This window comes from Cherax quadricarinatus, chromosome 42 (assembly GCF_038502225.1).
Source record: "Cherax quadricarinatus isolate ZL_2023a chromosome 42, ASM3850222v1, whole genome shotgun sequence".
NCBI lineage: Eukaryota > Metazoa > Arthropoda > Malacostraca > Decapoda > Parastacidae > Cherax > Cherax quadricarinatus.
Genome location: NC_091333.1, coordinates 26,264,757 through 26,278,962, shown reverse-complemented (window position 1 = coordinate 26,278,962; position 14,206 = coordinate 26,264,757). Strand labels below are relative to the sequence as shown.

The 14,206-nt window shown below is 44.7% G+C and overlaps 1 non-coding gene across 1 annotated transcript; it reads right to left on the bottom strand.

Annotated features, from left to right (window-relative positions):
• Positions 1-3,068: 3,068 nt before the first annotated feature.
• Positions 3,069-3,231, bottom strand: LOC128694052 (U1 spliceosomal RNA). The gene has a single exon (XR_008407801.2). It is a non-coding gene; the product is annotated as a U1 spliceosomal RNA (small nuclear RNA).
• Between the last annotated feature and the right edge of the window lie 10,975 nt (positions 3,232-14,206).

Sequence of the window (14,206 nt, the reverse complement as noted above, 5' to 3'; positions counted from 1 at the left end):
CACCCAGTGCTTCCCTATCACTGTTACGCAACTGACATACCACACTCTCACACACCTGTTCTAAAACCCCATCCTCTACCCCTTCTCATTGCCAGTACTTCTCATACCACTTATCAGCAAACGCCCCCATTCCTTCCGTAGCTTGTATGACCTGCCCCTCCCTGTACCCTCCTATCGACTCATGAACCTCCAACCATGGTATAGTCATTGCCTGCTGTCTTTGTTTCTGCCTACGCAATACGCACGATGAAGGTCTATCGCCCCATAACACCTCTTCCACCCCCGCCTGTACCCGCACTGCTTGGAACCTCTCATCCTGCACCTCATGCAGCCTCCCTTTAATTGCCATAATATCATCCATTGGATAAGTTCCCACCACCGCCCCCCTCGCATAACAACCCCGTAACCTATCCTCCAAATAGTTGGCAAGCCCATATTTTAAAGAATTGATACGTTTCCCTTCCTTTACGTAATATTGCTTAATCCGTTCTTTAGCCACACCATCCCAACACATCACCACATCCTCTACCCCATTTACCTCTGCACTTAACCCCTCCCACAGCGTTGCAAATCCCTCTATCCCCTCCTCATCACCTAACACACTTGTATTTAACTTCCAATAACCCCTAGATATACCTGCTAATGACTCCCACCCCACTTCTGCTACTACCGCCCGATGATCCGAATAAGCTACTTCTATTGTACGGAAAAATGTCAACCAAACCCCTTGAGATATATACAGCCTATCCAACCTAGCTGCGTAACCCCGTCTTACAAAAGTGTGCTCTACCTCCCACGCCCCTTCTCCAACCGCATCCCGCAACTGAATATCCCTCAAAAGATCTCGCAAGGCCGCCAACACGTGCCCCGCTCCTTTTGATTCCACGTCAGCCCTCCTAATAACGCAGTTCCAGTCCCCACCTACGATGGCCACCACAGGTAAACCACGTAAGAAGAAAACTAGTTCTTCACATACAAAATCCCTTTTTACCCTCACATCATTTTCTGCTGGTGCATACACACTTACAAAAGATACCCTCTGCCCCATCCACCACCCATCCATGTGCAATACTCTTCCCCCCTCCCCCCTCACTTCTTAGCAACACAAATGGGCTCGCCTCCCTGATCAATATACCCACACCACCTTTCAGACGTACAGATGGCAGAGTCATGACCCGAAACCCTTCCACCTCGAGCACTCTTCCCTCCTTGAAATTGTGTTCTTGCAGGAACACTACATGCACCCTATATTTATACAGAAACATTCGAAACCATTCCCTCTTCACACTATTACACAGTCCATTTACGTTCACAGTCATACACCTAAGGCCTCTTTATAGTTTCCAACCCTTCCTCCTCGCTTCATTCATCCCAGGGCCTCCTGCCCCAGAGCCAGCACAAGGCTTCACACCATCAACCCCCCCCCCTTTTTGCGATGCCTCTTATCGTGACTACCTCGACAGTGCTCTTCCTTCCTCCCAGACCTCTGCGCCGGCGTCAGGACATCATCTGAGTCTGATGCCGCCGCTCTCTTCCTCGTGATGTCCTCCACATCCATGTTATCTAATGAGGTTCCCTCACGATGTACCTCAACCTCCACCACGCCTCGTTCCACAGCACACGGCGACAACTCACGCTTACTAGTTGGCCCGTTAACCCTGCTATGGTTTTTATCATTACATTCCTCTACAGGCAACGCCGTGCCTCTCACCAGCTCAGGAACAACATCCTCTGCAGATGGCGTCAATGTCCTTAACACTTCCTGAAGCTCTTCCTCTAGAGCCTGCACCTCCTCCTGCACTTGCACTTCTGTACTTTTCCCTTGCTTAGTAACAGATCCTTTTACGTCACAGCTTACCTCACACACGCCAGTCTCCTCTTTGGAATCCTCCACCTCTTCACTCCACAAGCGCCCAAGCCCTTGCTTTCGCGTGGGGCTCTCAACAACAGCTATCACGCTGGTAACTGGTGCTTCACCAGTTTGTGCAGGCGCCCTCCTCAGCTTCACACACGCTGCCGCCTTATGGTCGTACGCCCCACATATTCTGCACGTACGTCTCTGTCCGGCATACGATACCATAACTTGCGTCCTGAAGTCCTACATGACATAAGACGGTATGGGATGTCTCAGAGTCATCTTCAGGGAAAAGGTTCCCTCCAGACGGCCCATGTAAGCACCTGCCGTCCACTTGCCTTGTTGTGCCAGATGTACGGTCCCATATGCCTCAAAAACATTCCTGATGTCAGCCTCATCTGCCTCAAATGGGACATTACGAATCTTAACCCACGTGAGTGGCGAGATACGTCGATCAAACGCACCTTCACTGCTGGAGTAGCGTCAAGACTCACGTCTTGGAATCTCGTCACAAAAGACTCGTATACGGACGTGGAATTCAGTTTGACGAAGATTCTGTAAGCCCCATTCAGGGCTACACCATACACCTCATCATCTTGGATTCCATAGGTCTCCCTAATGATTGTTGGGAGTAATACCTGCGCTGAAGAGGGTGAAATCGCCCCACGAAGCAGCTCAATACCAATGGTATTTACGCGTCTCCTCACACTCAGCGCCATGTTGATACAAGGTAGCTCGCCTGAAAACAGCAGAGGGGTGCAGAGCACAACCACACTCGACCGTGGTCAGGCAGTTAGTTAGTTTAATATGTTTATTATGCACCCCATACCCATCCTGTGGGCGGTAGTCAAAAGATTACAGAGGTACATAATTGATCCAGGGACTGGACTCCAAAGTTTTGATAGCTGAGCAAGTTACAGAGGTAATGAATTCACAATTTACAAAGGTAATGAACTCACAAATTACAAAGGTAATGAACTCCGGGTAGGTCTAGTCACAATCATGACAAGTTACAAAGGTACTTACAGATTACGTGGTCAGGCAGCGAATGTGACCCACACCAGTCGACTGACACCAGGTACCCATTTCACTGATGGGGAACATAGACAACAGGTGGAAAGAACACACCCAATGTTTCTACTCTGGCTGGGGATCGAACCCAGGCCCTTGCCATGTGAACCTAGAGCGTTAGACCACCAGATTCATATATTATAAGGGGATAGCGCGAACGCAGTCCCCTGCTAACAAAAATTTCGCACTCGAGTTAACCACATTTGGGTTAATCGCAGGGGTCAGCACCACCGGAGTGCAATGGTGAGCCTCGCCCTGGGAGAACCACCTTCATGATCATGGTATCTCCTGTGCCAGGTAAGTATGAATATAGCCCCCCACATGCCACCCTCACCACCAAACACTGAACACAAATATTATCTGTCAAAGTTTCTATGTAACCTTTTAAGAATTATTAAAGTAAATGAAAGCTATTTTATAAAGATTACAATTGTTTCAATTTAGAATTTGTTTTATATTACAAGATCATTAATAAATTATTGGTTTATAAGGTTTAAGGTATAATAAGGTACGGAAATACGTCATGTAATTGCTCAGGCAGGCAAAATGTAGCTAGAATCTTTCGATAATTTTGAATTATAAATTTCTTTCTTGATTTATATTATGCATACCACTCCACAAGTTTATAAATAAGTTATAGCTTTTCATTGATTAAATAATAATCCTAGAACTGTTTAAGTTACATATTAAGATCCTGGAAACTCTCTGAGGGGAGACATTAATATATAACTTGGTAGTAAGGGTTAACTCTTTCATTTTCAAGCATTTTCTTATTTGTCCTCTCCGACCTTTGGAGTTAATGCAAAATGAAGCTCTCAGAATTATTCTTGGCTGTCCCAGATCTACAAAAGTTCTTAACATTCAGTACTCAGTGGTCAGTCGTCAGTACTCAGTGGTCAGTCGTCACGTGAGGTCACAGACCCTGAGCTGCTTTGGGGATTAGTGTGGACGGTTACAAAGCATGGCTTGCTTCTGCAGTGTTTTAAAAATTGAGGTTGGAGAGTTGAAGGAGGAGGTCTTGCTTCTCCAGGAGGAGATTAGGAGGCTGAAGGTCCACCTCAATGGGTCTGGGAGAGAGTGTGAGGTGGCTGGAGTTGTGGGGAATGAGGCTTCTAGCAGCGAGGTGCAGTCTGTCTCTCGCTGTGGGGAGGCTGTAGTTGGGGAGGCAGCAACGGCTACCAGCAGTGAGGAGCAGCCCAGCACCTGCTACAAGTGGCGAGTAGTTCACAGTAATGGAAGGCGCATCAGAGTAAGGAAAGTTAAGAGTGAAGATCTGAAGGTAGGAAATCGCTTCTCTGTTCTTCAGGATGAATGTACTTCAGTGGCCAGTGAAGGTAAGGGTACTACTGCCCCTGCTAATGGAGGTAAGCGCATTCTTGTGGTTGGTGACTCTCAGGTAAGATACATTGACCGTGCTTTTTGTAATAGGAATAAGAAGATGAGAGATAGAGTGTGCTTCCCTGGAGCTGGTGTTGGGGACATTGTCAACAGGCTGGATAATATCATGTCAGGTAATGGGAGCAAGCCCATTATCTGTCTCAGTGCTGGTGGAAATGATATTGGGAAGGGTAGGAGAGAAGAGCTGCTAGATAAGTACAGGTCAGCTATAGATTTCATTAAGTCTAAGGGAGGGATCCCAATCATATGTAGCATCTTGCCTAGAAGGGGAGTAGGAAATGAATGGTTGTCTAGGGCAATTGGTGTAAATTGCTGGCTAGACAGATACTGCAAGGAACTTGCAATCCCATTCATTGACAACTGGAACAACTTTTATGGCAAACATGATATGTATGCAAGGGATGGGGTACATCTCTCTGGGGCTGGGGTGGTAGCACTTGCAGACTCGATTGAGAAGGCCATTGGTGAAATGCCTATGATTTTAAACTGATGGAAGATAGAGGTATGGGTGTGTGTGGGAAACAAGCAGGTTGCAACACTTGGGTTGGAAACAGTAAATGTATAAAAGGCATTCAGCATGAAGTTATAAATAAAGACAATAGATCAGGTCAGCAAACAAAGGGGGACAGCAGAGGGCAGCAAGGGACTAGCTCCCTTAAGGTTTACTATACTAATAGCAGGAGTGTAAGAAATAAGATAGATGAGCTAAGATTAATTGCAAGTGCAGGAAACATAGATATTATTGCTATAACAGAGACCTGGCTCAATCTGAAAGATAGAGAGATGCCCTCTGAATGTCACATACAAGGCTATAAATTATTCCACACTGACAGGGTCAACAGGAAAGGTGGTGGAGTAGCGATGTATGTCAGAGACAATTTAAATTGTTGTGTTAGACAAGATATTAAATTAGAAGCGTCAGCCACTGAATCTGTTTGGTTACAGCTTCTCGAGGGCCGAGAAAAACTAATTTTGGGTGTGATTTACAGGGCCCCAAATCTTGATAGGGAGTGCAGTAAACTTCTATGGGACGAAATTCGTAAGGCATCTACATACGAAAATGTTGTGCTAATGGGAGATTTCAACTATAGACAGATTGACTGGAGCAATTTGACAGGAAATTTAGAGTCAGGTGACTTTCTTGATACGATCCAGGATTGTTTTTTAAAACAGTTTGTGACAGAGCCAACTAGGGGAAATAACCTCCTTGACTTGGTTCTTGCCAGTAGGGAAACACTAATTAATAATCTTGAGGTTAATGATGAGCTTGGGGAAAGTGATCACAAATCACTCAGTTTTAATATATCATGGAATTCCCCTAATAATGGCAATCAAGTCTCCGTCCCTGACTTTCGCTTGGCTGATTTCATAGGACTGAAAAATTACTTAGGTGGGCTGAACTGGAATGACCTGACTAAGGGTCAGGTAGGTGGTGATGGTTGCCGATATGATGCTTTCCAGGGCATAGTTCTAGCTGCTCAGTCAAATTATGTTCCAAATAGGGAAATCAGATCAAACAAAAATGATCCTAAATGGATGAACAATAGATTAAAATATCTGATTGGTCAAAAGAGAGGCATATATAGGCAAATCAAAAGAGGAGAGGGGCAATTGAGAAATCGATATATTCAGTTAAAGAGAGAAATAAAAAAGGGAATTAGAAAAGCAAAAAGAGATTATGAGGTTAAAGTTGCAAGAGAATCGAAGACTAACCCAAAAGGATTCTTTCAGGTATACAGAAGTAAGATCAGGGACAAGATAGGCCCACTCAAAAGTTCCTCGGGTCAGCTCACTGACAGTGATAAGGAAATGTGTAGAATTTTTAACACATACTTCCTCTCAGTTTTTACACAGGAGGATACCAGCGATATTCCAGTAATGATAAATTATGTAGAACAGGACGATAATAAACTGTGCACTATTAGGGTCACAAGTGACATGGTCCTTAGGCAAATAGATAAATTAAAACCTAACAAATCCCCAGGCCCTGATGAACTGTATGCAAGGGTTCTAAAGGAATGTAAAGAGGTGCTTAGCACACCTTTGGCTAATCTTTTCAACATATCACTACAAACTGGCATGGTGCCAGATAAGTGGAAAATGGCAAATGTGATACCTATTTTCAAAACAGGTGACAGGTCCTTAGCTTCGAACTATAGACCAATAAGCCTAACCTCCATAGTGGGAAAATTTATGGAATCAATAATTGCCGAGGCAGTTCGTAGCCACCTTGAAAAGCATAAATTAATCAACGAATCTCAGCATGGTTTTACAAAGGGGCGTTCCTGCCTTACGAATTTATTAACTTTTTTCACTAAGGTATTTGAGGAGGTAGATCATGGTAATGAATATGATATTGTGTATATGGACTTCAGTAAGGCTTTTGACAGGGTCCCACATCAGAGACTATTGAGGAAAATTAAAGCACATGGAATAGGAGGAGAAATTTTTTCCTGGATAGAGGCATGGTTGACAAATAGGCAGCAGAGAGTTTGCATAAATGGGGAGAAATCAGAGTGGGGAAGTGTCACGAGCGGTGTTCCACAGGGGTCAGTGTTGGGCCCCCTGCTGTTCACAATCTACATAAACGACATAGATGAGGGCATAAAGAGCGACATCGGCAAGTTTGCCGATGACACCAAAATAGGCCGTCGAATTCATTCTGACGAGGACATTCGAGCACTCCAGGAAGATTTGAATAGACTGATGCAGTGGTCGGAGAAGTGGCAGATGCAGTTTAATATAGACAAATGCAAAGTTCTAAATGTTGGACAGGACAATAACCATGCCACATATAAACTAAATAATGTAGATCTTAATATTACGGATTGCGAAAAAGATTTAGGAGTTCTGGTTAGCAGTGATCTGAAACCAAGACAACAGTGCATAAGTGTTCGCAATAAAGCTAATAGAATCCTTGGCTTCATATCAAGAAGCATAAATAATAGGAGTCCTCAGGTTGTTCTTCAACTCTATACATCCTTGGTTAGGCCTCATTTAGATTATGCTGCACAGTTTTGGTCACCTTATTACAGAATGGATATAAATTCTCTGGAAAATGTACAAAGGAGGATGACAAAGTTGATCCCATGTATCAGAAACCTTCCCTATGAGGATAGACTAAGGGCCCTGAATCTGCACTCTCTAGAAAGACGTAGAATTAGGGGGGATATGATTGAGGTGTATAAATGGAAGACAGGAATAAATAAAGGGGATGTAAATAGTGTGCTGAAAATATCTAGCCTAGACAGGACTCGCAGCAATGGTTTTAAGTTGGAAAAATTCAGATTCAGGAAGGATATAGGAAAGTACTGGTTTGGTAATAGAGTTGTGGATGAGTGGAACAAACTCCCAAGTACAGTTATAGAGGCCAGAACGTTGTGTAGCTTTAAAAATAGGTTGGATAAATACATGAGTGGATGTGGGTGGGTGTGAGTTAGACCTGATAGCTTGTGCTACCAGGTCGGTTGCCGTGTTCCTCCCTTAAGTCAATGTGACCTGACCTGACTAGGTTGGGTGCTTTGGCTTAAGCCGGTAGGAGACTTGGACCTGCCTCGCATGGGCCAGTAGGCCTTCTGCAGTGTTCCTTCGTTCTTATGTTCTTATGTTCTTATGAGGAAGAAGCTTGGTATTTCTAGTATCTTTTTTTTTTTTTTTTTTTTTTTTTTTTTTTTTTTTTTTTTTTTTTTTTTTTTTTTTTTTTATATTTTATTTAAAACATTACAATACAAGGTGGAAAGTATATTAAAGGTACACATAATGAGTTAAATCACAAATTCCCAATTCACCCTTACAAAAATGATTACAACAGACAAAAGTGTTCTGACACCCTAATACCACACACTCATTCCTCGCCCAGCTGCCGGTGAGGGTGGACGTTTTTGCTACTCCTCTCTGACAGGCGCAAGTGCTAGCCAGGCTGTCACAATGGTGGTTGGGGTGAGACGCAGAATTAACACTGTCGGCATAGAATTACTGAGAGGTACAATTAATCAAGATTCGGCGTTGACGTTGTTGCCTCTGATTATTCGAGAGACATATGGAATTGAGGATTGCGACCTTTACGGTGTAGCCTTAAATGGAAACTACCGAATGTTCGTGAAACTGCTGTCATCACACGTGTATGAGGATCTACTTGCTCAATATCAGGATGTTGCTATCGAGGTTAACGAGGGCATCCTGGTAAAGATGGTCGATGTTTCGAGTCAATTTACGTATGTAAAGTTACGTAATGTGCCTTTCGAGGCAAATGAAGCTGACCTACGTAGTGTGTTCGGGAAGTTTGGAACTGTACACGTAGCTCAACCAGGCAAGTGGACGGCAGGGGCTTATGTGGGTTATCCGGAAGGTAGTTTTAACCTAAAGATGACTCTGAGGCAACCTATACCTTCGTATGTGTTCATAGATGAATTTAGGACACAAATACTCGTAACTTACGCTGGCCAACGTAGAACTTGTAGACTGTGTGATGGTTATGATCACATAGCGGCTGAATGTGTGCGGCGGAGGACTGGCCAGGGAATACCAAGAAGTGACATTACGAGGCGAGGACCTACAGTGACAGATCAGAACCGCCAGGATGGACGTAGGCGTGGTCGGTTGTGGAGTGAGGAAGTGGAGGAAATGCAACGTGAGGTGGAGCATGAGGGTGCAGTGCAGCAATTGAGTGCGTCTGATGAGGATGTGATCCACGAGGCGGACAAGGACGTACCAAATGACGTTGAAATTGACGTAGTGCTTGAGACAGTTTTGCAGGAGATGTTCCCTAAATCGGAGGAAGCCTTGACAGAGGTAACGACGGGAGACCAGGTTCAGGGACAAGGGGAAGCATGCGGGTCTGAAGAAAGGAATGTAATGTCGGCTTGGCCAAGTAGTGAGAAGGGGAATGAGGTGATAGAGGTGGAGGTGCACAATGAGGAAGGTCAGGAGACTAGCATGGCGGAAGAGGAAGTGTCGAGGAAGCGGGCAGCTGTCACGTCTGACTGGATGACGTCCTCACTCCAGCACAAAGACCAGGGAAAAAGGCGGGGATTGAAGGTGTGTGTAGAGGCACAGAGAAAAAGAAACGCCAGCAAGGGGTTAGGAGTGGAGGGGATGGGGTGAGTGCCAAGGACGGTGTGTATGAGGTTACTGGACAGCGGAAAAATGTGGTGGGGAAAAGTGGGTGGAAAACGTAAGCAGGCCTAAGGTGTATGACAATTAATGTTAATGGTTTATGTAAGAGTGGTAAGTGTGTATGGTTGCGAGGACTGCTGTATCGTTATAAGGTAGATGTTGTCTTTATACAAGAGCATAACTTGAAAATAGGAAAATTGCTGGAGGTGGATGGATATAGGGCTTTTGTAACTCCAACGACACGTTTAAAAGGTGGAGTAGGTGTTTTAATTCGAGAGGCAAGCCCGTTTGTTTTGCAAAGGTTTGAGGGGGGGGGTGAGGGAAGAATAATGAGAGTGGACGGGTGGTGGATGCGTGAACGCGTGTCCTTTGTTGGAGTGTATGCTCCGGCGGAGAATGATGCGAGGGTAAAATCGGCTTTTGTAAGGGATGATCTGGTGTATTTCTTGAGAGCACTGCCCAGGGTTGCATTGATTGGGGGAGATTGGAATTGTATAATACGGAGATTTGATGTGATGCCAGCGGGGGCAGGATATTTTTCAAACGTGTTGCGAGACCTGTGTAGAGATATTGGGGTACGAGATGCATTTTGGGGTGGAATAGGTGAAGTGCAACATACGTACGTAAGGAGGGAATACGCAGCTAGACTGGATAGGATCTATATAACACAAGGGGTTTCAGTGGAGTCTTTTAACACTATAGAAGCAATTTATTCAGATCACAGGGCAGTGGTGGTGGGGGTAGCATGGGACTCGTTAGTGAAACGGTTTGAAAGCTACTGGAAATTAAACACGCGACTCCTTGAGGATGAGGAAGTGGAGGAAGGGTTTGCTTCGCTGTGGAGGAAGCTAAGTGAGGAGGCAAAAAGGGTTGATAATGTTGTACGTTGGTGGGACAGTGTGGCCAAGGAGAGGATTCGTAGGTTTTACGTGGGTGAGGGGAAGCGGATAAATCGACTGAAGTATGGATTAACAAATTATTTGGAAAGTAGAATAGGATACTACCATGAACAAGGAGTAGTGGGAGGGGTATTCCAAACAGAGGCAATAGATGATCTGAAGAGCAGGATAAGAGAGGTGCAGGAGGAGAGATTTCATGCGGTGCGGGTGCAGGCGGGTGTGGAGGAAGTGCTTTGGGGGGATAAGCCATCGGCATGTGTGTTGAGGAGACAACAGCAGAGGAGGACAGCGACCACAATAGCAGATTTGGAAGTGCACACTGAGGTGAAAGGGTTTAGGGAGGGGCAGGTGTTAAAAACAACGGAGGTGATGAGTATATTCGCGGATGCGTGGTATGGGCATTATTGGAAAAGTAAAGGAGTTAATAGGGAGGATCTTGATGGGGTGTGTGCTGTAGAGCCCGTAGCTCTGGGGAGTAAGGACAGGGAAGCTTTGGGTGGGGAGATTGAAGAGGGGGAGATATGGAGAGCGCTTGTAGACATGTGCAGAGGCAAAGCACCAGGTATTGATGGACTACCAAGTGAATTTTACTTAAAACATTGGGATCTGTTAAGGGATTTTTTAGTAACGCTGTTCAACAGAATGAAAGATGGGGGAGAATTGGGCGAGAAGCAAAGTACAGGGGTCGTAGTGCTTGTGCCCAAGGGTAAGGGGCAGAGTACACTTAAGGATTACAGGGCGATTACTCTCATGTGTGCGGACTATAAATTGTTCGCGAAGATTTTGGGGAATAGGTTAAAATGTGTAGTGGGACGTGTAGTTTCAAAAGGTCAACTAGGGTTGCCAGGACGGTCGATGGTCATGGGGCACGGAATTCTAAAGGGGTTTGTTGAGAGTTTTGAGGGGACGCAGGAAGGAGGGGGTATGGTGGCGATTGATTGGCAGGGTGCTTATGATCAGGTGGAAAGGGAGGGTTTAAGACAGATCCTTAACAAACAAGGTTTTGGGGATGAGATTGTGGGGTGGGTTGAAACGTTGTATAAAGGGGCAAAAGCGAGAATTCAGATCAATGGACGTGTGGGAGGTGTGGTGAACATGGATAGGGGCTTGAGGCAGGGTTGCCCGCTATCACAGTTATTATTCGCATGTGTGCAAGATCCATTTTATAGGTTGGTTGAGACCAGAGTGTGTGGTGGGGAGGGGTCGAGGGAGGGCTTGTTTAGGCATCATGTGGTAGGTTACGTGGATGACACGACACTCCTAGTCCGGAAGGGAACAAGATTGGGAGAGTTGGGAGGGGTGGTTGGCATGTTTGGAGGGGCGACAGGCATGACGGTAAACGTTGAGAAAACTAAGATCATGGGGCTAGGGGAGTGGAGAGACAGAGTTGATTGGGACTGTGATGTGGTGAGAAGGCAGGAAGGTCAGTTATTAATATGTGGCATTTCGTATAGAGCGACCATATGGGAGGCTAGGGAGGCGAATTCGTTGAGAATGGTGGAACGCGTGGAACATCGGTTGGGGATGTTGCGGTCTTATCACTTGACATTGTTGCAACGGGCGATTGTTATTAACGTATTGCTGTACAGTAAGGTATGGTATGTAGCAGCAGTTTTTCCATTGCTGAGAGCTGACATTACTCGTATCCTTAGAAGTGTTTTTAGGTTCTTATGGGGCTCAGGATGTGAATGGATGAAGAGGGAGGTGGTGACTTTGCCGGTGAGGAAGGGAGGTTTAGGTCTGTTGGACCTGGGAAGGAGGGTGAAATGCATTTTTGTCAGGTGGGAGTGGAAAAGATTAGGGGGACAGAGGGGGACATGCATGCAAAGGTTACATGATATTTTGAGGGGAATGTATGTGGGTGGGGAATGGAGGGAGTGTGAGATTTTGTTGAGGGCACTTTTGTGGGCGCGCGAGCCAGACAAATTAAAGGTGAGGGATTTATATCGAATATTGAGGGTAGAGGAGACGGCCCCAGTTGAGGGGCTGTTCCCGATGTATGCATGGGGAGCTATATGGAGTCTGTTCGGTAAACTAAAGTTAGGGCCCAGGGTGCGAGAGATCATGTTTAAATTTTTACATGGGATTCTGCCTACTGGATCAGTCCTCAGAAACAGACGAGTGGTAGAGGAGGGTTGGTGTGGGTTATGTGGGGAGTTGGAAACAGCCTATCACGTGGTATACTTTTGCGATTTTTTGGGGAGTGTGAGGGAATGGCTGGGGAAAGTGGTCAGGAGGATAGGAGGAACTGGGGTGTCAGTGTTGAGAGCGCTGAGTCTTGATATAGGGGGGGTGGGGGAGAATGTGGCACGGGGAGTAGCTTATATCATGGTGGATTTCGTGTACATATCGTGGGGAATGAGAGGGGTGGATAATGGGGAGACGAGGAAAAGAGTTTTAGCGAGGATTTTTTGTAGGACAATGAATAGGAATCGGGGAATTTATGGGAGGAGATGGGAGGGAGCTTTCACTGAGGGTTACAGGTCCATAACTGTTGGGGAGTTGCTAGAGTTGTGAGGGGGGGGGGGAAGTGGGTTTAGATTGTTGTGTAAAGCATTAGATAAAAAAAACGGGGGGGTACCAAACGGGCTTGCCAAACGAAAGATGTTGGTTTGGTGTGCATGTGCGTGGGGGAGTGATAAGTGCAAGAGAGAACGATTGTGTGTAATTGGGGTGTGCATGGGAGTGCTGAGTTCATGCATTCTTAGTAGTTATTTAATATTGTTAATTAATGCCTTCTGCTGAAGGCTATCGTAGTAGCGTATAAGAGTACAAGTCTGAGAATGCTGCATGGGACAGCAATAAAGTTAGGATTTGACTCCCATTGTAAACTAAGTCAGTTTCTAATGTATATATATACATATGTATATATAAATAATATTAGGACAGCAGCTGGCGTTTTCACTACTGTAGAGTTGTTATTGTTTTCAATTTAATATGTTCTTAAGTTTAATTTAGTATGGTTAGTTTATAAGTTACATAAACAACGGTGAAATGCTGTACATTTTGGTGAGCTGGGGTAAATAGGGGGGGGGGGGTTATACTGCTTGCATTTTTGCGGTATGTAATTATTGTGTGTGGATATTGAAATTAGCAGTCGGGAAGGAGTCAGAGGATTCTTTATTTTGTATTACTTGAATAGTTATATTTTGTAGTAAAGAATTATGTATATGGCAGTATTCACCTATCAGCTGCATGACATATTACTGCATATTGCAGTGTATAGAAATTGATGAATTTATATTGTCTGTCGATGCTCTCATACTGTATGCTTTTGTTCATGTATTGTATGTTATTAATAAAATATAAAAAAAAAAAAAAAAAAAAAAAAACAAAAAGAAAAAAAAAAAAAAAAAAACTCTACTAATGTGTGGTCATGGGGAGGGTGTAGTTTTGTTATCAGGAGGTCCCAAGTTGTAGTTGACAAAGATTGTGGGTACACAGGTTAGGCAGTGGGCGGCATTACGAGCCACAGATGGGTGGTGATGGTTCTAACTTTGTTAGGGATCTAGCATGTACTAGATAGGGGGAGGTTTTGTGAGGTTTTAACACTTGATTGCTGTACAGATGTGCTTAAGGTGATCCTTGCACGTCTTAGACGCATAATCTTGGAATTGTTTATGACAAATTATATAGGTTATTATGGTAAGGCCGACGTAGTCACAATTATACGTGTAAATAACTGTAATTAAGTACGTGAAATGTATAACGCTGTAGTTATATTAACATGTTTTGATCCGAGTAGTTGTGTGAAGCAGCATCTTGCATGGTGTTCCTGTAGTGACCTACTCGATTCAGTGAGACTATTTGTATGTGGTTTGGTTGATTGGTAGAGGAGTTGAGGAGTATAATTATATTCCATAATAAT